Source organism: Dasypus novemcinctus, chromosome 10 (genome assembly GCF_030445035.2).
Source record: "Dasypus novemcinctus isolate mDasNov1 chromosome 10, mDasNov1.1.hap2, whole genome shotgun sequence".
Taxonomy (NCBI): Eukaryota; Metazoa; Chordata; class Mammalia; order Cingulata; family Dasypodidae; genus Dasypus; species Dasypus novemcinctus.
In genome coordinates, this window is record NC_080682.1 from 53,317,786 (window position 1) to 53,341,732 (window position 23,947).

Here is a 23,947-nt window from a genome sequence, read left to right on the forward strand (position 1 = left end):
GGGCATACTCCATCAGATTTCAAGGTCTGAGAGTCATCTACAGAATGATGATTTGTCATCCAGGTCTGATGGATCAGCAACACCACCCTTAATAAGGGCTTGCTTAGTGGCCGTACTCTCCTCAAACACTTGGGTTAAGTCTTCCACATCTTCAAGCACTGGGGTGGTGGCCAGATTCTCTGCAACCCCCTAGTCATCTGAGAAAAGTGGGTTGGTAATAACTCCTCCTGAATAATGATGCTGAAGGTCCTCCCTGTCCAAGTACAGGGATATAGTCACCCTTTTCAGACAAATGGGTAGTCCTTTGTCTTGGCCCAAGATGTCTTTGGCCCAGGACTTAGTATCCATGGTCTTGTTCTCACAGTGATTTTTCCTTCTCTCTGTCCCTTTTTTGTTACTTTTAGTCCAGGCTGGCAGTGGTTCCTTTCAAAAAGATCTTACACTAATTTTTCAGTTTCACTTATAGTACACAGGGACAGAAACCATCAGACAAAAGAACTTTCCATAAATCATTTCTGGATAACAGCATTTCCAATCCTGACTTGCACTGAATTGGCTGGCTGGATCCATGTTCAGTTAAACCATCACATGAAACACCATTTTCTAGAATTTGTTTCCAGAAATTTGGAATTTTCCACACCATCAGTTTGTGGTTTCTTTGTGCTTAGGAGCTCAGTTATCATCTTACAGTGTGCTCTTGCATTTTACTATAAGCTGAAAGGAGAAACCAAGCAGCACTATGCAAATTTAGAAATCTCCTCAGATAAATATCCAAGCTTGTCAATTTCAAATTCAGCCTTCCCTCTGACATCAGCACTCAATTTCGCCAATTTCTCTGCCACTTTAAAGCAAGGATCACCATTCTCCCAGTTTGCAATGGCACTTCCATCATTTTTGTCTAAAGTCTCATATTAGCATCCATATTTCTACCAACATTCTCTTCAAAGCAATCTAGATCTTTTTTATCAAGAACCTCACAATTCTTTCAGCCTTTACCCAGTACACAATTAAAAAGTTGTCCCCCCATTTTTAGCATTTACAATAGCAGCACCCCCTTCTTTGGGTACCAAATCTGTTTTAGTTTGCTAAACTGCTCAAAGCAGATACCAGGAAATACATTGGTTTTAATAATAGGAATTTATTATGTTACAAGCTGATAGTTTTGAAGCTGAGGGGAAAAAAAGTCCAAATCAAGGCATTATCAGTCTTTATTCCCAAAGACCAGCTGCCAGCAGTCTTGGACAACTTTGTTACATGGCAAAGAAACTTCTCTTCTGGGTTTCATTGCTTTCAGCTTCTTGCCTCCATTGTTTTACTCTCTCTCCATTTTCATCCCATTTATAAAGGACTCCGGTAAGAGGATTAAGACCCACCCTGGGTCACATCTTAGCTGAAGTAACCTCATGAAAACCTACTTAAAGTAGGTTTACACCCACAAGAATAGATTAGCTTTGAGAACATGATTTTCTGGTATACAAAAAGTTCAAAACCACAGCAAGTACACTTGTCCAAAGTTCTAAAGTCTGCCTCAAATTCTATAAAAATATCTTTAATCTTTCTTTTGATTAAGGTTAGAAACAGAAATAGATATTGCTTTTACCTATTGCATGATTTTACACTTTTATGAAAATAGCTAAAACTTATAATTAAGGTTTGCTACATGTTTTTCTTGTCATTCTTTTCAGAATGCTAAAAAGAGTAATACTAAAGTAAGTAATGAAATAGTTATTTTTGAATCATGTTCTAAGGAAATATATTAAACAATCATTAAAACTTATTTAATCCCAGAAAAAGTGTTCAATATTATTATACTATTCTAATTTGAAGACCAGCCTGGAGAATGGAAAGCACTTATGTTCAGGAAAACATTGAGTTATTTACAATGAATTCTTCCATAAGAGGTTGTCTAAATCATACTCCAATAAGAATATACTCTTCTTACATGTTTGTATAGCAGGGATATTTGATTTTGTTCAATAAACAAATTCAAACCCATTCCTATGGGTAGTAATGCCATGTTGCAGAAACACAGGTCATACTGTTCATGATGATATGCTGTAGATGCCAGAACCTGAGATGAAGAAGCAGAACGTCATAGCTGATCTATGCTTTGTTTTGGATCTCTCTTTCTAATACTTTCTGCATGCTTTAATTAACCAATTTTCTATCTTTGTGCTTCAGATTTTTAAAAAATATAAGCAGATCAATGTTTAGATTAGAGACTTGCAAACTATGGAATCATTGGTCAAATTTAGTGAGGTGCTTGCTTTTCACAGCCCATGAGCTGATTTTTTTTATACTAAATTTTAGAAATATTAAATGCTAAATGGTTATATAAATATCTATATAATATTCTCAATTTTTGCCTCATAGCTCAAAAAGTAGAGTATTATCTAGCCGTTTGAGAAAAGTTTACTGCTCCCTGATCTAGATAATTTTTAAAGTGTTTTTATGATTAAAAATAAACCTATGTTAGATTTGTTATCAGTCAGAGCTCAGTCCAAAACCAATTTAAAGCTTTCAAATTAGCAGAGAATGAATAGAGGGACGTTTAGGTTTATAGTCGTAAAAGAAGGACTTCTAGTAGCATTACAAAAATCAGGATGTCCAAGAAATACTGGAAACTGCCATCAATTATCTCTGCTTCTCATGGGATCAAAATGTATGTTATCTAGGAGGACACCCAGAAGCCAATACAGAATAACTGCCATCCCCTGAAGTGCTTTCACTTTCACAAAAACAATTTTGCTCCTTTTCCATCTTTATTTTCTTCTGTGAAATGTACTTTCCTAGTTTCCAGCACGTGTAATTCTTATGGCTGCAGAAAAAGAAGGAGCAAAAGAAACAGGCATCCTCTTTTATAATCATCTCCAAAGATCCATCTAACTTAATTAGTCTTGAATAACAGCAAGAATGTTGTATTTTCATCTAAGATGATGTAACTGTCCCTTATACTTAGATGCTTTAACTTACTCTCCCTTCAAAAGAAGCATAAATTCTATTCAGGCTCAGTATCATTTCTGTGACGATAATTTATCTTTTATTCAGTGCAGTTCCCTTAGATATACTCAAATAAATATTCTCAACTTCCATTTTTATTTAGGAAACTCTGGCTAGAGGCAGACCAGTTCTTCCCTACAGAAAAACTAGAAAAGTTATAGAAAATATAAAAGCCATCTGCTTAAAGGCAGTGGAGAAATTCAGAGATAATTAAAGTGGCTAAAGACACTGGAAGTGGAAAAACCATAGAACCGAAAAATCTCAAAGTAAGGAGCATCCTCCAACATCTTTTACCCTGAGGACAAACGTTAATTCTGGGTTTGGACAAACTGCTGAGAACTGGGTGCAAAACCTGAAGAAACTTCCAATAGAGAGAATGTATATAGAATAAAGAAAATACTCTCAGGTAGATTTGGTGTGGTCTCAAGAATATGACTAATTTCTCTTTTAGGGCATTTACCAAATGCAAATGTAAATTTATCAGTTTAGATTTTGGGTTATGCTAAGGGAGAAGGACCCTGTAGAATACATTGGATTCTTAGTCCAATGAATGAATAGAAATACTCTCAAATGATCTAGATATTGTTATATCAGATTGAGGCTCTAAAATAACTGTGCTTAATATGGTTAGGGAAATAGAGGGGGAAATGGGACTTTCCCACACAGCTAGATTCTATAAAAATAATTAAATGGATATTTGACAACCGAAAATTCAATAATTGAAACTAAGTGAATGGGCTTAAGTGCATGTTAGCCATGGCAAAAACAGAATGAGTAAACTTGAAAACATTGTAGAAGAAACTATATGCATTGAACCAAAAGGAGAAAAAATATGGGAGGAAAATTAAAAAAAAAAAAGAAAAAAGAAAAAAAAGGAGAGCAAAAGCCAGTATTTTGGATATATTGAAAAAATCTACTGGAATTCCAGAAGGAAAAGAGAATAAAAATGGCACAGAAGTAACCAAAGTTGGTAAAAAATAGTAAACAATATATTAAAGAAGTGCTAAAAATCTAACACAGGATAAATAGAAAATCATATCTAGGCATATCATAAATTGATAAAAACTAAAGATAAAGAAAATCTTAAAAGCAACCAGAGGTGTGTGTGGGGTGGATAATTAGTGTTGTTTTTTTTTGTTATTATTTTTTTGTGGTAACAATAAGATAGAAAATCTGATATTACAATGGCTACCAAGGAGTCATTGTATATCATGCATCATTTTCCATGTAATGTTTTAGGTTTTTTGTTTACAACATTAAGGCACATCACCAAGTAAGTATGATTAAGTACATCTATTAGTTTATACTTCCTTCTGCAATTAAAAATTTAAATGGAACATATATTATTAGCTCATGCAACACTAGTTTTCTGTTAATGTTTAGGAAATTAGTTTGACTTCAGATTTAGGTAAATGTTAGAAGTACATTGCAATGGACAATGTCTAATCAATAAATCATGAATGTAAGACAATACTAAGTGATTATTTCCAAGTATGAACTATATGTATAATCTAAAAGGCCACATGTATAAAACGTTTCTAATTTTAAACATTCAACTTTTAATAGAACCACTGAAGGTCAAAGTCTTGTATGGGTTATTTTATATAACGATTGGAAAAATTAATTTACAACACTATCTTAGATCCCATCGAAGACTCTGAAGAAAATTTCATACTACCTAGAAGGTAGGGGAAATACAATTTGAGAAATTAAAATGTTACTACTGACCCTTAACACCTTCACAGACATTAAGGCAGAGCTCACCAGCAGTCAGCCAAGGCAATGCCTCGATACTAATGATTTAAGGTAGAAGTTTTTTACCTGAAAAGTCATCCTTTAAAAACTAAATCTTCTTTTCTCTTATCTCAGGATACTCTTCCTCAACATGCACAGCTGTGCTACAGGATAAAACACACAACTTGTCTTTTATGTGGTATGACTGGCTAATACCTGGGTATGCACAGGATGGACTTTAAAATTGATTAAAAAGTATTTCAATTCATTAAAGAAAATAAAGCTTAGAAAAAGTATGCTTAATCCATACAGGTTTAACTTTACTCATCTAGTAAATTTTGAATTTGCTCCCATTAAGTGGTAGATTGAATACTTTGTATTTGTTGTAGGAGCCAACAAAGTTCAGCTGTATTAGGCTTTTAGCTTGACAGTGCAATGTATATCTGCATATAAAGTGCCAATTTTGTATACAAACTACTAAGTAGACTTTAAAATCTGATTTGAAGTAGTGAGGATGACATCTTCCAATTGCTTTGTGATAGTAATTGAAGTTTAATCCTGCAGGATCCAAGTCTAACTTCAGGGCCATCCCATTTGAAGGCCAAGACTGCTGCTGGTACAACTATAGGAAGTTACCTACAACCAATCTGCTTGCAAAAACCAAACGCTGACAAAATCTTTCATAAAAATCCTACTAGTCTTTTGTCTTAGATTTCCTCTTTCTATGCAACTCCACAGTATTATTAACAGGATTAGTTGAGGTAGCTTATAGTTTCAAAGATGCCATCAAAGAATATTCCTACTAAGGTCAATTCTTGGTGTAGCTGGTGGACAGGTTTCAAGTAGCTGATTGTTTTTTTGAAGAAAAAATGATCAGCAAAATAAGAATACATCATCTCTTCTTTTAGAAGTCAGCTTGCAAGATAAAGGAATTTTGTTGAACTTGGCATCCTCTGACACTCGTCTACTCTCTTCTGAAAGAAGTTGGTCTTCCCTTCCAGTGAAATAGCCTCTGTAAAGTCAAACAGATTGTCTACTCTGAAAACCTTGCTGAAACGCATTCCAGTGTGTCTGCCTGCCACATATTCAATGTACTGCTTCATTAAAGTGCAATTCATTCCAATCTGCTCACAAGCAAGGCCTCAGTGAGGAATTCCTATTCTAGCCTAACAGCCTTGATAATTATTTTTTTTTACTCTCTGTTCTGAAGGTTTGTGAAGCAGGTGTTTGAAAATTAGGCAGGCAAAGTCGCAGGGTAAACCCTCATTTCTGCTAATATGTTCATGGGAGAACGTGATGCCAGGCATCAATCCTCCTTTCTTGAGCCAGGAAATGGATACAAAAGAGCTGGAGGGGGGAAGCAAAGACTGCAACACTTTCTCCATAGTTACCTTCTTTTTTTTCCTTTTAAAGATTTATTTTATTTATTTCTCGCCACCCCATAATGGTTTGCTGGTCTTTTGTTTGCTATGTGCTGGTCTTCTTTTCAGGGAGCACACAAAAACCACAGAACCAGGAACCTCTGATGTAGGACGGTGGCCCCTAATCACCTGAGCCACCTCCACACCCTGCTTTCTTGTGACTCTCATTATGTTTTCCTCCTGTCTCTTGTTGCATCAGCTTATGGGGTCGGCCTGTCAGCTTGCTGTCTTGCTCATCTTCTTTAGGAGTTCATGGGAACCAAACCTGGGACCTCCCATGTGGCATGTGGGAGCTCATTGGCTTGTGCCAATACCTCTTCCCCATAGGTAACTTCTTTGTCCCCAGTCCAATGCAAGGCACAGTGTTCTTGTTTACACAAGGCACAATTTCAAACTCACAGAAGAGAAATTATTTTTCTTTGGAATCCTTATTGTGTCAATAAGGAGACTATACATTTCAGAATGTATGTTTTCTGTGGCAATTTGGAAGCCACTGAAACAGTAAGCTTCTGTAATCTGAACTTCTTGGCTAAATTACTTCACCAGTTATTTTATTATGCCATCACTTGCTGCAAAAACAAAACAAAACAAAAAACCGGAATATTGTTATATGAAATATCTCTTCTCAGGCTTCAGGGCTTCCCAGTGCTTAATGTCCTTGGAAAGATCCACTCCATCAGCTGTCCAAAAGGAAGCCCTAGCTTTCTTACCTATCTGCCAAATGCCATGGTGTTCCATAGGAAAGATGGCAAAGGGGCGGGGATTTTCTCAGTCTTGTTTCATTCTGCACACTGTGGGCAGGTCGTTCAATTTTCTCTGGCTGGGTGGGCTGCTCCTGAAACATTTCCCTGGCGGTCTTGCCCGCCTGGACGCAAGTGCTGCTGAGGGAGGGGGCAGGTTCTCCTCATCTGCAAGGCTGAGCCCCCTGCAAAGACGAGAACAGGAGGTGCTGCAGGTTGGTCAGGGTGGCCCAGCGGTGCTGACAGAAAGCAAGGCCGCGCAGAGCCAGGCGTGAGCAGGAAGGACGCGGCGGGATGACGCTGACAAGATAATCAGTTTTCATGCACCTCAAGTAAGGTCATCAACTGATCTTTTGAAATTAAATGCTGACAGAAGATTATTGTCAATTTAGAAGTCACTAGCAGTAAAACACCCTAAAAAGTGAAAATGAAGTAGAGATGCTTTTAGGCCAAAAAAAATAGGTAAGAAAATTAGTTTCCATCATACTCAATTAAAGGGATTTATTCAAGGAGAAAAACAAAGATACTAGGGAAGCATAGTCAGAGAGGAAGTAATGAGGAGTGCCAAAGGGGAAAACGAGAGTAAATGTATTTAAAAATTGTTTGAAACTAATATATATATATACACTAATATAATATATATATTATATCTATATTATATATAGATATATATAATATAATATATAAATATAACTAATATATATATATAGTATTTGAGTATATATATATAGTATTTATATATATATATATATATATATATATATATATAGTATTTGAGAGATTATGATGCATACAGAATAAAATTGCATGGCATTAATACCACAAAAGACAGATTTCAGTAAGTGGACTGAAAGTGTTTTAAGGTGATTGGATTGCCCAGGAAACAAGTACAAATATAATTCAACTTTTTTTTAAAGTTGTCAATACCAAGTTTTGGCAAAAATGTCAAGCAAATTGAACTTGTGTTGGTTCAAGTTGGTGTGAGTATAAAATCGTACAAGCATACAACCACTTTGGATCATGTTTTATCTGTTCCTTTTTTTTTTCTCAGTAAGTACTGGTGTGTTGAAATTGGGACCTTGTGCATGCAAAGTAGGTGCTCAACCACTAAACAACACCTGCTCCCCTACCTGTTTCTTTTAAGTTAAACATGTTTTTAGTATGGGACCCAGAAATTACATTCCTAAGTATTTACCCAGAAGAATAGAAATCATTTGTCCACAAAAGGATGTGCTCATGAATATTCATAGCAGCTTTATTCTTAATACATCCACACTGAATGTATTCAATTGTCCATCAAAAGATGAATGAATAAAGAAATGATGGCACATTCATACAATGGAATACCACTCGACAGTTTTAAAAAATCTATTAATACTCAAAAAAATTTTGGATAATCTCAAAAACTTTATGCCAAGCCAAAGAAGTGAGACACAAAATTTTACATAGTACATGATTCTATTTATATGAAATTCAGTGTAAGATATGAATTATTCAGAATTCTTCGGAGAACCAGAACTGACAGGATATATACACCAAATGTTAAGAGATTTATTATAGAACTTGGCTCATGTGACGGTGGGGTTTGGCAAATTAAATTCTGTAGCTCAGTCCGCAAGTTGAAAACTCAATGAAAGTGACTTTGAATTCCCATGGACAAGCAGGCTGGCTGAAGTAGAGATAGAAATTCTTCTTTCTGACTGCTGAAATCTTTAGTTCTCATTTGCAGATCTCCAAATTGATTGGATTTGCAGACTCCTCTCATTGTTTAAGGAAATCTTGTTTGTTGAATGCAAATATAATTGTCCATAGACATGACCAGCAAACTTATGATTTAAATCCAACCACACGGTAACGATCAGGCCACTGCTTGCTTGCCCAAACAACTGGACAACATAACCTAGCCAAGCTGATACAGGAAATTAACAATCACAAGGCAAAATTAATCTATCTGAAAAGAAGTCAGAACAGTGGTTTCCTACGTGGTAAGGATGAAAGGGAATTGCACTTGAAAGATCAATTCAGGGTGATGGATATATTCTATTTTTAGATTGATGGGGTGGTTATATGTGGGAATAATTAACAAAATTTTTTCAAATTGTACATTAATAATGAGATCTACGCTAGAGTATCATTGAATTCTGTGAACTGTAACAACACTAAAAGCTCCATTAGCATGACTAGTATTTGATCAACTTGTTAAAAAATAAGTTAAATAGGATATCATTAAAAAAACAATGCATATATACTTTAAATATCTTGTTAGTTTAAATACACAAAGTCTGCCATTAAGTAGTAATTTTTATTGTAGGAACGAGACTTTACAATGTTTATGGTGCCACTGATTTGCTCCCTTCAGTTTTCTTGCATAATATAAATTGTAGTGTTATATGATTATTAGTCTGAGTTCCTTCAACTGAAGCAAGAGTACTTAAGGATATTACAAACAATTATTACAATTTTAACAAATATTTTTAAAAATCCTTTCAGATTTTAACAGTATTTTCCTTCATAATTTTTTTACATTTATTTCTTCCATATCTAATTTATAAGCTTTTATTTTAAAAAACCTCTTTGCTTTTAACTTAGTTTTCATTCATAGAAACACAGGCAAAACTCTCTCTTTTTTTTTTTTTTATATTTATTTATTTCTCTCACCTTCCCCCCTCTGTTCTCTGCGTCTCTTTGTTCTCTGTGTCTCTTTGCTGAGTCTTTTTGCCTGCTTCTGCTGTTGTCAGCGGCACAGGAATCTGTGTTTCTTTTTGTTGTGTCATCTTGTTGTGTCAGCTCTCTGTGTGTGTGGTGCCATTTCTGGGCAGGCTGCACTTTCTTTCGGTCTGGGCAGCTCTCCTGACGGGCGCACTCCTCGCACCCCTGCGTGGTAGGGCACTCCTTGCACGCATCAGCACTGCGCATGGGCCAGCTGCACACGGGTCAAGGAGGGAGGCCCGGGGTTTGAACCGCTGGGCCAAGTCTGCTGCCACAGTCCGCCGCCACAAAACTCTCTTTGACACACACAATTCAATAGTGTACCTAATGTATAACTAATTCCCCAATTATACCAACAAGTACAACTGACATTAACTGGCTTGTAAACAATGAAATTTTCTGTTGGAGGGAACAAAAGTACAAAAATATACTAGAAAACAATTTTCAAACATTTTGATCTCTAGACCCTCACACTCATAAAATTTATTGAGGATATCAAAGAGTTAACTTTTTTGTTTGTTTTTTTTAATAATAAAGCAAACTAACAGAGGAGAGGGAGTGTGAAGAGAGAAAACTGAATGGTTGAAGGGTTCTGTGGGGTCCCTAAAATCTGACCCATCCATATTAAGTACCCCAGAGAGGGTAGACTGGGTGGGCAGGCTTCTACATGGAGATATGTATTAGAAACTAAAACTCAGAATATTTAAAAAGTAATTAGTTCTTAACCTTTTAAAAGTAAAAATGGACCAGAATAATTGTTCTTTTTCAAAATTAAAAAACAAAACAAACAAACAAAAAACCAGTGTGAACTGTATTATCTATTTATTTATTTAATACTGCAAATTTCCTTGCAGGCTTGTTTAATAGAAGGCAGCTGGATTTTCATAATTGTTGATACTTTTAATCTGTTGGGACATGTTACTTGGGTTGAAGTTTGTAAGAAAAATCTAACCTCACACTGATATGTAGTTGGGAATGTGACTAGTTTTTTAAAAGCTTGTTCATGTAATTTTGGATATTCTTTCTTGGTACTATTAGAAATCATACCAAGAGGTAGTTTCTTAAAGGTTAATTTCATTGTAGAATCTGAACCTATATCAGTGAACTTTGATTCCTCTGTTACATTAAAGTCCATTAATCAATTTTGCACATTGAAGGAACTTTTATTGATACATGATTTTGTATCACCATGAATTCATCAATCGAAAAATATTGGTTCACAGTTTGGCAACACTTCCAAATATTCACCCAATTCATATAAAAATTGCATTTTTAAAAATCCTACAATACAGTAAGATATATCTTTATATTTTCAAGTTGTCAATCTTACAATGTCAGACATAGATCTTCCAAAATGTTAATTTTCACATGAAAGCACAAATATTATACTTTTTTTTTCTTCACAGTGAGAAGTTCACTTTTTCATATAAAGAAAAATTCCACAAATATCCAAGTCTTAATAGGCATATATTCTCTGTCTGGCATTCATTCAAGTAGAAAGGTGTGACATGAAAAAAGCAGCTAGTTCAGCACACAACTCAAAGGACCACATGAGTGCTTTTCCTAACGACAGCCATTGTACTATGATCCATTTTGTAACAGAATACTGAAGAAAAGAAAAAGTACTCTCTGGTTGAGATTTAATAAAGTTAATATTCACTATGTCATTAAGGAAATTCTTGAGGAAAACTGGCATTTTATTGTTACTGTGAGCAGAAAGATTACTTAATAAAGTTTGGTGTCATCCCATGATTCTTGTTAGGGCATCAACAGTTTTACTGTGTTTGCTTTTCTACAACATTAGTGCAAATGTTAACACAGTGAACAAAGCAATTTATGTCTTATAATTATCATTAAAATATTTTGACCTGTTTGGGACACTTTGAAAGCATGTTGAGGAATTGCAAAAATTTGTGGACCCCAATTTGAAAATTCCTGTACAAGCGTAGCCAAAATAAGTGTGCCATATTTATAAGCATCCTCAGTTTATTTTCTAGAGGGAGTGTTTATTTTTCCTATTAGTTTATTAAGTAGAATCTGGTTAAGAGAGTCTCTCTTATTTATGAGTACTCTAAAAAGCACAGCTATTTTTACTTATGTGATTATTTCCAAATTCCTCATTGATTTTTACTAACATTTGCATAATATTTTAAAGGGTGAATATTATTAGCTGTATTTTATATACAAAGAAGATGGGACTACTGTTTAGTGAAGTCAATACCAGACCTCAGCTCATATGAACAGGATTTGGTTTAAATATTTTTCAATCTCACTTGGGAATAGGAATTCAGGGAAAATATCATTTAGGACTATTTTCACTAAGAAATATAATATTTGTGATATGACATACTTGTCAATTATACCTCATTATCTCTTACTAATCAACAAGGACAACTCTATCCCGAAGATACAGTTCAAACAAATAATTGTGCTTAACTGAAAGAGGTCGGTGTTAAACCTAATCAATGAATTAGCTAATTGTTTATCTCTTTTTAAAGATACTCCGCTCAAGTTCAGACTGTAAAATTACATTTTATCTTGAAAATCTATAAAGTTCAAAGCAGAAAACTTAAAAAAAAGTTTTTCCTTACTTTCAAATTTAAACAACTCTGTTTTTCACAGTTTCTTTAATGTTGTTTTCTCCAACACATTACTTCATTAATATCATTGTTTAGCATTCTAAACCAATATTCTCTTATAGGTTGGTTTGTTTGCTGTGCTGTCTGACTTAAGTAGAAAATTAGTTTTTGAGCAAATTCAATATATCTAGAAAAAAACTAAGTGGCCTGAATTACGTTGCGTTATTCTTGCAGAATTTTCTTTTTCTGTAGGTGAAATTTGTAAATGTTCAGTGTCATCTTATACTTATGAGTCTGAATCAGAGCATCTTAATCTGGAAAGTGGTTGTCTATAGAGACTCAAATACTCCTTAAATTGATTAGAATTGCAGCCTTTGTCCTAGCCTGTGTGCATTCTTTATGTGAAGAACACTGAAATAAAAATATATGAGGGAAACAATAAGTATGGTTCTTAAGGAGAAGAAAATTTGCATTATCCTCATGATGCATGAACTATTGCCCCCAAAGAATCATTCAACGGGTATATGGCATCCTGTGAACAAACCAGCCAACCTAAGTATCTGAATGTCCCACTTAAAATTTTCTGTTGTTTTTTGTTTGTTTTTTTTTGTGAGGTATTTTTGGCCTTCATATTTTATACCTAATGTCTCCCTTGAATTAAAATGTGTTCAGAACCCTAAGGGTCCTGTGAAAAGTAAGCTTTTCTAAAATTTAAAATCTCCCCACAATTCTAGTGGCAACAAATTTTTTCTTAATATACTGACATTGAATATCTTCAGCTGTATAAAAAATATTATCTTAAAAATATTTTCTTTTGACCGTCTTTGATTTCTTGAAGTGCCATTCCTTCACATCCCTCAGGTATTTCTAGGTCTCCTTTACTTACCATTATGCTTCATGTATCAATGAGTTGTTTTTTTGTTTTGTTTTGTTTTTCTCAGAGAAAGAATACTGTCCTGGCTTTTATCTTATGTACCCCTCTATGAACAATACAAAGGTTTCCTTCACTTGAAAGACACACCCTAAAGGCACCTGTGATTAAAATTTTACCATGGCCCCAGTGTAAAATGAAGACCTCTGAATAAAAGGGGCCAAGTCACAAAGCAGCAGGCACAAATTACAGCAGACAAGTAGCAACTGGATAGATCATGCCTGTGACCCAATAGCCATCGAGAATATACTAACACCAAATGACCCCAAGGTAAAAATCTATAAACAAAGGAAACTTTACTGCTATCTCTATTTCAGTTCTTTTTTTTTAAATCAACAATAACATCCTCATTAAAATGCATTTGGAATTCTTAATATTTTACTAGAAAATTTAATTGAATACTTCATAATTTGTTTCATTAAGTCAGAAATTGTAAGTTCCATCATTTCTTTCCATTTATGCTACTTTGATAGTGCTGTTTTGCTTGAGGTCAAATGCTTTCTTTTTTAAAAAGTTTCATTTATTTATTGTTACTTTAAAAAGATTGAGATTTAGTAATGTTACAGATGCTAAAACATCCAGATATAAAAATTAGTAAGATGAGGTAACTGCCTTCAAGGCGTCTTTAGATTATCCTGGAAATAGAGCGAACAGACTTAAAAAGAGAGTGTAGAGCAAGTTTATAGAGCTAAAAATAGCATTAATGTGAAATGTTGACAAATGAGGTTTCTGCTCAAAAAGTTGCGCTGGAGGACAGCTTCTACGGCTGCTTGAGACAAAGGAAAGGTGTGGGGAATCGGAAAGGGGTTAGGGAGATAGGAGCTATGTGAGTAATGATGGGTACGTGAGCTGCGTCAGCAGCGGGGAGAAGTGGACTGTCTGCCGTAGGGTATCCCTAAGTCTCAGGTCATTAATTAGCAAGCAGGAAGTTGGTGTAAGATTGTGGCCATCTGGTGAAGATCAGCAGACTTTGCTGCTGTCAGCCTGATTTCTTTGTTAAAATTCCTCTTTCCTTGAAGGGGCAGAGGTTTTTATCAGCACCAGAAAGGATCACTGACATGTCCGCTCGCTCCAGTTAGCCTGTTCGTTTTCTGTAACTCCTTGGATAAAATGAAGCTCAAGCAAATAAAGATGATTAGTAAAATTATTTATTATTCCAATTTCACACTAGTCAGGTAATCCATAGCGTGTGATGATAAGATGTTATTTTGCAGAAGAGCATCTTTTTGATGATGTTTGTGTGATATGACCTTTTGTATACTATGTAAATTTAACTAATTTGTTTGTTTAGGGTGAAGAAAAGCATCAGTGTCAATATATCAACAACAGTGGATTTAGCTTCTTGACACTCAGTTTTTACAAACCATCTGAAATGCACAATTTTACTTACTTACTGTCACTTACTGTCACTCTACCTCTCTAACCCTACGTCCACCATCCACAGAAATACGGGGAAAAAATTATTGGATAATCTCCTTGACAGTTCTATATATTTCAGATAAATGGATGCTTCTGAGTCCCCATTGTTTGTCTTCCCCACAGACAGAACTCAGTTAATGAAATGGCTAATTAGATTTCTGTAATCCTGTAGTCATTGTGTTAGAGGTGACATTTTGTCAGAATTTCTCTTGTGGCTCCTTCAGTGTGATAGGAAACATTTTCCTTTAGCCAGCTTGGCTTTTGTTATTTTCTTGGAATGGCAGTTCCCTCTATTGGTGTAATGAAATCATTGCCCTCCCAAATACAGCTCTGCCACTCAGCAGTTAAATGGAAAAGAATAGGAAAATGATCATATGATTAGTCAAACAGGCCCATGTTCAAAATCCATTTCCAAAATCAAATAATAGAATTGGATTGAGTTCAGAATGGAAGAATGGCTTAGGTATTATTACATACTGTAGTACATATTCATTGACCAGCTGAATGTGGAAGGATTTAAAGCTCTATATTCTTATTTTCACGAGAATGAAATTCTCTAAAACAAGGGGGCAGAGTTATTGTCAGAAGGGGACTCTTTCACGCAGCTCTTCAGATCCAACAACTATAATAGAGCCAAAAAGAGAAAGGTAAGTACCAAAACTACAATTCATGTACTACATAAACAATTATTAAAATGCTAGATGATAAGTACTGTTATAATTTGGAATTCTATAATTAAGTAGAAAATTATAGTAATATGTATATTTCTAAATTTTAATACGTTTATTTCTATAATTTCTTCTAATTTCAATTTGAGCCAACTTTCTATCAGGGTAACAAAAATTTATTATTAATCAGTTAATGAGTCATTCCCAGGCTATTGCATTAAATTATGCCTGAGTTTGTAAAATTTTTAAATTTGGGATTTGGTTGCAGAGGTTGGATATGGTTCTCAAAGTCAGCAATCCACTCTAGCATCTACTAAGGTGTTCTTGATCGATCTGGACATGAAGCCTAAGTCCACACAGGTCATAAAGGAGATGTTCCTTTGGTTCAGGAATGTTTACTTTTACTTCTGTTCTGTCCAGCCTTATGGGAGGCATATACTTCTTTTCAGGCTGGGCATAGGAAATGTCTATGATTCAAAGAAATAGCATCTGCCTAGATATATCACATAGTGTTGTCCCATAGCAAGAGTCTCAATTCATCTGTGTAGCATTATCCTAAATGTGAGATAGAATTCCCATCTCATATTGACTCTTATAAACTTCTTTGAGGTTATGCCAGATCTCCAAAGCTCCACCCAGTGCCCTTTTTTATTCTGTAATCATCTTCCTTACACACACATTTACACTTAGAGATTTATTCCATTCTCAAACTGCCCCCCCCAAATGATCTATTTTCTAGTCTGAAAGTAAAAGTGAGTAGTAACAGAGCAATAATCATACTCATGATACCTTATCAAAAGTTATTTATGTCTGTTGAAAATGCTTTTGGTTTTTCAAATGACCCTGGCCTTCAGAAAACAAAAGCTGGAAACAAAGTACCTTTACCTCACTCTGCTATGCCGCATGCATTCACTGATACACTAAATGAAGAATGTGTCAAAAGCTGTGGAAAATGAAAAAAAAAAAAAAAAAAGCATAAATATTGAAAAAGATCAATGAGAATAACAAAAGTTCCCACACACTTACCTAAAGACATTTTTCTATGGACAGGGTAAGCTTTAGTGATAGCTTTGTGCTGGGTCCTCTAGGCTAGGCTAAACTTCATCCTCTAGAATTCCTTTCCTAGAATGTTTCTGTATAGGGCCCGTTACTATTGTCTCCCAGAAGTTGGATAGTAGGCAGGAAGAAGCAGCCATTTTGTAACACACAAACATCTTTTTCCAGTTATTCAAATAAGCACTGACCTAGGTTTGCTGTGAAGGGATTTTGCCGATGTAATTAAGGTCCATAATCAATTGACTTTAAATTAGAGGGATTAATCTGGATAAGCCTTCCTTAATCAGTTGGTAGGCCTTACAAGAGAGCTTAAACCTTGTCCTGGGGAAAGGGACTCCAGTCTATGGACAATAGTTCTGTACCATGCACATGTGGATCAGATGGCCTGTGATCTTCCCCTCCTGACTGCCTGTCTTACATGTCTTTGAATTGGGTAACTACTTAGATATATATTGTTTCTACTTCTCTAGTTGATCCTGACTGAGCAACTAGATGGCAACTCTCCAGAATAAACACACTTTCCATGCAACCAATCAGTATCAGACCCCCAATCCCCATTTCTAAAATTCAGCAAATTAGCATTGGCTAGCCTCATAAAATATGCCTCTGAGTGCTGACTGGTCTACAACAGTCTCATTCCAGTAACCTTGCTTCTGTAGATGATTTCAACCTAGTCACACTTCTGAAAGGAAAGTCTGCCAATCTCTGAGCTTCATGCTTCCCCAAATCCTTAATGAGATCAGCAGTCTGCTCTGCTCAGATTATACCTGACCAGCATAATTCTCTTTTGTTACAGTAAACAATGAGATCAGCTTTGTCTTTATATTTCAAATATTGAGAGGTGGTCTCGTCAATCTTAAAATACTACACATGCAAAAAGTATATTTCAAGATTAAGTCAGTTCTTTCCATCTGTACTTGGTAGTCCAAGCTAGCTCCATCTTTCCTGGATTACATCCATTTTTAAATTTAATTATTTACCCATAAGTTTTATATGTTTAATTTTTCAACCTTATTGAATTTTCACTTTATTAATTTATCTTATGGTTTTTTAAAGGAATTATATTTGGCGAAAATTAGTACACGTTTAATTAAGCAGAATGCTCATAAAATATATGACCTTTATTATTTCCATACAAAAATAAATTCTTGGTAGATATCTTAGGAAATTATTGAACCAAGCAGTGAAAGAAATAACCCATGTAAAGGGACATAGTACAAGGTTTAAACAAATCAGTTACCCAGTAAATTACTAGTAGTAGTACTAGTAGTGTTTTTGCTGAAAATTGAGTTCCCATTTATCACCCACACACACACACAGCTTTTCCTATTAGTTGCTTTAGTATGATATATGATACCTTTGTTACATTAATGAAATAATATCATTATAATTATACTGTTTTTAATAGTTTATAGTTTACATTAGGGTTCAGTGTTTGCATCTTAGAGTTCTGTTTTGTTTTTTATTTTTATCTTTATTCTAGCAACATATATACAACCTAACATTTCCCTCTTTTAACTGAATTCAGATGTGTGTGTGTGTGCCTGTTTTACTTTCCTAGGCTGCTTAAAGCAGATACCATGAAATGGGTTCATTTAAACAATGGGAATTTATTAGTTTGAAAAACTGACAATATGTCCAAATCAAGCCATCAGCAAAGTGATGTTTTCTTCCCAAAGACCAGTTTCTTGCTTCCTTGGTGCTCTCTCTCTGTATTCATTTCATTTATAAAGGACTCCTGTAATAGGATTAAGTCCCATACTGAATGTCACAGGTCATACCTTAACTGAAATAACCTCATCAAAATATCCTACTAGCAATAGCTTTACACACACAGGAACAGATTAGATTTAAGAACGTGTTTTTCTGCAGTACATATGGCTTCAAACCACCACAATATTCTTTGGAGAAATGTCTATTCAAGTATTTTGCCCATTTTTTATTGGGTTGTTTGCCTTTTTTGTTGTTGAGTTGTAGGATTTCCTTATATATTCTAGATATTAAACAATTATTGGGTGTGTGGTTTCTAAATATTTTCTTCCATTTTGTAGATTGTCTTTTTACTTCATTGTGAAGTAGTTTGATGTACATAAGTTATTAATTTTGATGAAATCCAATTTATATATATGTATATTTTCTTTTGTTGCTTTTGCTTTATATGTACAGCCTAAGAAACTTGTCTATGCAAGTTCCTAAAGATGCTTCCCAAGGTTTTCTTCTAGGAGTTCTGTAGTTTTCATTCTTATATTTAGGTCTTTGATTTATTTTGAGTAAATTTTTATATATACTATGAGTTAGGGTTCCATCTTCATTCATTGCATATGCATATCCAGTTTTTCCAGAAACATGTATTGATGAAACTAATCTTTTCCATTAATTGAAATTGGTACACTTGAACTCTCAATTTGGTTTCATTGGTCTATATGCCTGTCTTTGTGCCAATACCATGTTATTTTGATTTTGGTAGCTTTGTAATAACTTTTATAACAGGAAAGTATGAGTACTCTAATTTCATTCTTTTTTTCCAAGATGTTGTGGTTATTCAGGGCCCCTTAACCTTTCATATAAATTACTAACTTTATTGTAGATTTTTCAGGATTTTCTATACATAGGATCATGGCACATGCAAATGGATAAAGTTTTACCTCTTCTTTCAAAATTTGGATGTCTTTTATTTTTTTTGCATGAAAAATTACTCTGACTAAAACATCCAGTACAATGTTGAATTGCAGTGATTATTACTATTATTAATTATTATTATTTTCTTTATAAGAGAAGTTGTGGGTTTACAGGACAATCATGCATAAAATATAGCCAGAAATGGATTGTCTTTTACAGTGGGGATTTATTAGCTTATACTCTTACAGTTCCCAATACCAAGAAAAATATACAATGAAGGCATCAACAGGAAATGCTTTCTCCCCTTTTCTTTCCTACTGAGACTTCCGTAATGTTTATATTGGTACACTTGATGGTGTCCCACAGTCTTTTAGAATCTATGCACTTTTTTTCATTCTTTTACTTTCTGCTCCTTTCCTTGAATCATTTCACTCATCTTGTCTTTGAGTTCAGTTCACTAATTATTTCTTCTGCCAGCTCTCATCTCCTTTTGAAAGCCTCTAAGAAATTATCATTTCAACTGTACTATTTCTGTTTTGTTCTTTATTTTTAACATTTCTACCTGTTGCAATTTTCATATTGTTCATTTTTTTAAGTTCCTTCTTAATAATTTCCTTTATCTCCTTACTCATATTGAAGTACGGTATTTAATTTTTTTCCCATTATGTCCATAGTTTTAAAAAAATTTTCCTTAATGGCTTCTGGATTTTTCTTGTTCCTTTGGATAGGCTATTATTTCCTGTTTCTTTGTTTTTCTTGTAATCTTTTGTTTCACATTGAACATTTTAATATCTTAATGTGTTAACTCTTGGATTTAGTCCAGAGCTGTCTGTTTGTTAAATTTGTATGCTAATAATGATATGGCTGAGATTTCCTTATGTGCCAGGAGCAAACAAAAAGAAACAAATGCAAAAAACAAAACAGAATAAAAACCACTTTCAAATTCTTTGCAAACATGTGCTTTCCTTTTGAGTGTAGCTTCCCTATCAAAAAAAGCAGCCCTAGGTGAAAGTGAAGTGCAGAGTCTGCGCCATCTTTTCTGAACTTGTGTCTTGTCCTGGGCTTGAGCTACCTCATGGCCTTAGGAATTCCCCCATTTATAGGAATCTATGTGACCACTCTGCTTTCTATGGAGCAGACATTCTCCCCACTTCAAGGATGCTCTGTTTTTTCACTTTAAAGCTGGTAACCCTTTGTTTCAGGCCAATTTGACTTAATTGTTTCTTGCAGTGCTTTAGCTGTCAGCCTCTGCTTCTATAAGCATGGCAAGTTCTTTGAGGGTAAGCCAGATTCAAGTGTTCTGGTTCAGTCATCTGGTTAGATGGCAGGAACATACAGGGACCCTAGTATGTGCACAGTGGTTACTCTGCTCCCTCCAGAACAAGCCCAGGAACAAACAATAGGGCGCAGGTTGGCTCCCTTCTGCATAGGATTGGGAGGGGCTGGCAAGATAATGGTAATGAGCTTCTCTTACATTTTCTTTTTCAGTAGATAATGAAGATTGAACCCAGAACCTCGTACATGGGAAGCAGGCCCTCAAAACCACTAAGCTACATCCATTCCTCCTCTTACCATTTTTAATGCTGTGTTTTCTCAGCACTTGCCCAGTTCCTGTGACCCAGTCATCAATAGTTACTTTTAGTTTGATCTATTTAACTTTATATTCACTACTAATGCTTCTGAATATATAGAAATAGACCTGCAAATAGCATGAAAGAGAACTTTATTTCAGTATCTGCTGGAGGAGGAAAGTAAAAAAAAATTTCAATTAAATGATTATATTATTAAATGCTTTAATATCTCCCCAATCAGTATAGTCTCCCATTCACATAAGATAGAATGTGAATAATAAAACCAGCTCACCACTTTGACATTCTTTCTAAGCCATTAACACCAATTTTTCCTGTTCATATTACTCCCATCACATTGGGGAAAATACTATTCACAAATAAATAGTATGTCCTTTAAACCTCTATTGCTGTGCAATTTAGGATAAGGAAATAAAGAACTTTATCTCAAAAAATATTAATGGGTCTCTACTAGATCTTATTTCAGATAAATCCCCATTACTTGCAAGGAGCTTTCTGATTTCTCTTAGGATAGTTTTTAGAAACATGATTATCTTGTTTCTTAGTGACAGATTCATCTGTCAAGCAGTATTCCCAATGATGGCACATGCACTGAATACTTAAAATATAGATCAGAAGAAAAAGCACATGCAATGCCCTTTCTGCAAACTGTGTTCCAGTTCCATATAACTAACTTATCTTCCTTCCTTGATGCTATGGATTTTATGAACCTTTATAAAAGCCAATAATTGCTACTATATTTTTTGAGCATTCTTACGAATATTAGTGTCTTTGTTTGGGCCCAAGTATATGGAATGAGGTGGAAAAGGTGTGCCAATTATGTAAACAATCAGTGTTTGCCCTAAATTTAGAGCAATTTCTTACATGATCATTATGAACTACTCAGAAAAGCCATTAAATTTTTTTTGTAATTGTTCTTTTTTTTTAAATTTGATTTTGAAAGAAGTTTTAGATTACATATATGTAACATCAAAAATATAGGGGGATTCCCATATATCCTACTCCCTCCACCTCCCACACTTTCCCCTATTAACAACATCTTTTATTATTGTGGTATATGTGTTATAATTGACGAAGACATATTGAAGCACTACTACTAAACATGGTCTATAGTTTACATTCTAGTTTACAATTTGTTCCGCACAGTTTTATATGTTTTGACAAAATGTATAATGGCCTGTATTGCCATTGCAATGTCATTCAGGATAATTCCAATCCCCAAACTGCCCCGTGTTACACCTATTCTTCCCTCTCCCTCCCCTCAGAACCTCCTGTGGTCACTGCCTTTATAGCGATGTTACCAATTCTTAATCTTCTTTTTCATTGACCAAGTCTCAGGTAAAGACTGAGAATAAGATAGGATTAGAGAAGGGACAGACAACTACATGTAGGGTCAAATAATTTTGACTTCATGCTGGACCTTCTTTTCTTGTTTACCCTACCCAATCCATTCTGTGTAAAGATTGTATTTAAGTTTAATAGAATGAGTTAAACTTTTGAGTATGGCATATGTGACTAGCTTGGCCAGGTGTTGGGTAAAGTAATTATCCTCTAAAAGTGAAAGTTTTCTCATGTGCAAAATGAGGACAACAAAGGCTAGTAAATGTAGTTACTACAAGTATTGCATGAGATAAACATAGAAATTCATGAAAAACCGTAGGCACTTCATAAGTTTTAGCTAGCTTGGTAAGATAATAAGGCTAAAATTTTAGAAAAGTGGCAATGTCTTTTTTTTCTTTTTTGCTGCTGAGTCAGAAGGAATGATTTGGCTCACTTATTGGTAAAAAGAAAGAAGTGCTTATTTTCTCTGAGACACATTATACTCTTAAGTTTATGAAGACTTTGCATTCTCTGATATAAAAAAAAATGGCTTTGGAAGTTTCTGCTGCTTATGAATTGTACCTGGATGTTAATGAGCAATTTGACCTTTTGCTGAAATGTCTTTAAGTGTTATTGTGACAAAAATAAAAAGATTGAGATTTATTTTTGGCCCGAGGTATACTGTGGATGAGAAGTCAAGGAAAGGTAAAGAAAGTGAATCCAAATGCGAAGGACTCAGGGGAAGGAGATTATCCAAGCAAAGGATTTTTTCCTAAGAGAGGTGTAAGAAAGATAGGATGTTTCTATATACAGTACCATTTAATAATACCAGGATGTAGAAAAATCAAAGTCCTTACTAGCCAACTGTCTAGTATGTAAATAGGTCGAACCTTAATTCAATTGGAGCTCTTACTCAAATTTTCCTTAGAAGTGAGAATAATGCCTGGTTCACGCCACACATCTTCACTCTAAAACCATCTTTTTACCCCTGAAAGCCTATGTCGTTTCATGTTTTCTGGGTTACTGTAAGATCAAGGGCATCCATGAATAAGAAGTGGCAAGCCCCAGAGCTGCTGGTAGGATTTTATCTGAGCATTCTGGAGCACTCCATACTGTCAATGTGGGAACAGAAACTAGGCAAAGAAACTTCATAAGGCATAGATGAAAGTACATGCAAAATAACCAGCCTTATAGAAGGCAAAGACTAACTCAAAACCCAATGAGGTAAATGTGAAAAGGATAAGAAACATGCTTTTTGGAAAACAAGCCCTGGACTTGGATTGAAATTCCAGCTCCAAAAGTTCTTAAATGATGCTTTAATTTATTCATTCATTCCACAAAGCACCTTCAACACTCCAGACACTGAATTTTATGATTTGGTCTAATATTAACAACTTTCTAATCCTCACTTCCACCATCTTTAAGATGGTGTTAACAACAATCACCTGCCCTACCCAGGATAACTGAGAAAGAGCAACTGAGATAATGTGTTGTCAAATATTTGAAAAATGTGCAACAGTATGAACATTGTGGTTATTGTTACTAAATAATATTAGCTAGATATTCTTTTATTGAAAGTGACAGGAACACAACTCAAATTTACTCCTGGCCTTACTACATTGTGCAATGCTCTTATACAAGATACATTGTTTTCCCTAGTCTGGGAAATTCATATTACTTTCCATAATTATTTGGAATTGGAAGAATCTTACTTCATTTTTGAAAATCAGAGCTAAGAAGTGTATTTTTAAATTTTATTTTACTGGGGGTGAGGTGGGGTTAGATTTTTAAAAAATATTATTCAAGGCTACCACACCCCATATTACAAATGCCATTTATGGAAACTGAAATCCCAATTTAAGGCTTTTGGGAAACACAACAGTAAGTGAAATTAAGGATTAAGCCCTGCCTGCTACTGAGCTTCAGAAACACTCCTTGTACTAGAGATAAAATGATTCAATTCAATTCCACTGCAGAATGATGTGAGAATGAAACTGATGGGAGAGCAAATGGAAACAGCTGTGTTTTACTGCAACACAGACAGTCGGCACATTTGGCTGGTGATTTATAATGAAAACGGAAATTGTAAGTGACAGGCTGAGGGTAGTTTATAAAGCAAATGTTTGGAAGCCTTGGAGGTGCTTTTGCTTTATGAAAAGCAG

At 34.8% G+C, this 23,947-nt stretch overlaps 1 pseudogene; it reads right to left on the minus strand.

Moving 5' to 3' along the window:
- Positions 1-5,645: 5,645 nt before the first annotated feature.
- Positions 5,646-9,669, minus strand: LOC101444936 (ribonucleoside-diphosphate reductase subunit M2 pseudogene; annotated as a pseudogene).
- Between the last annotated feature and the right edge of the window lie 14,278 nt (positions 9,670-23,947).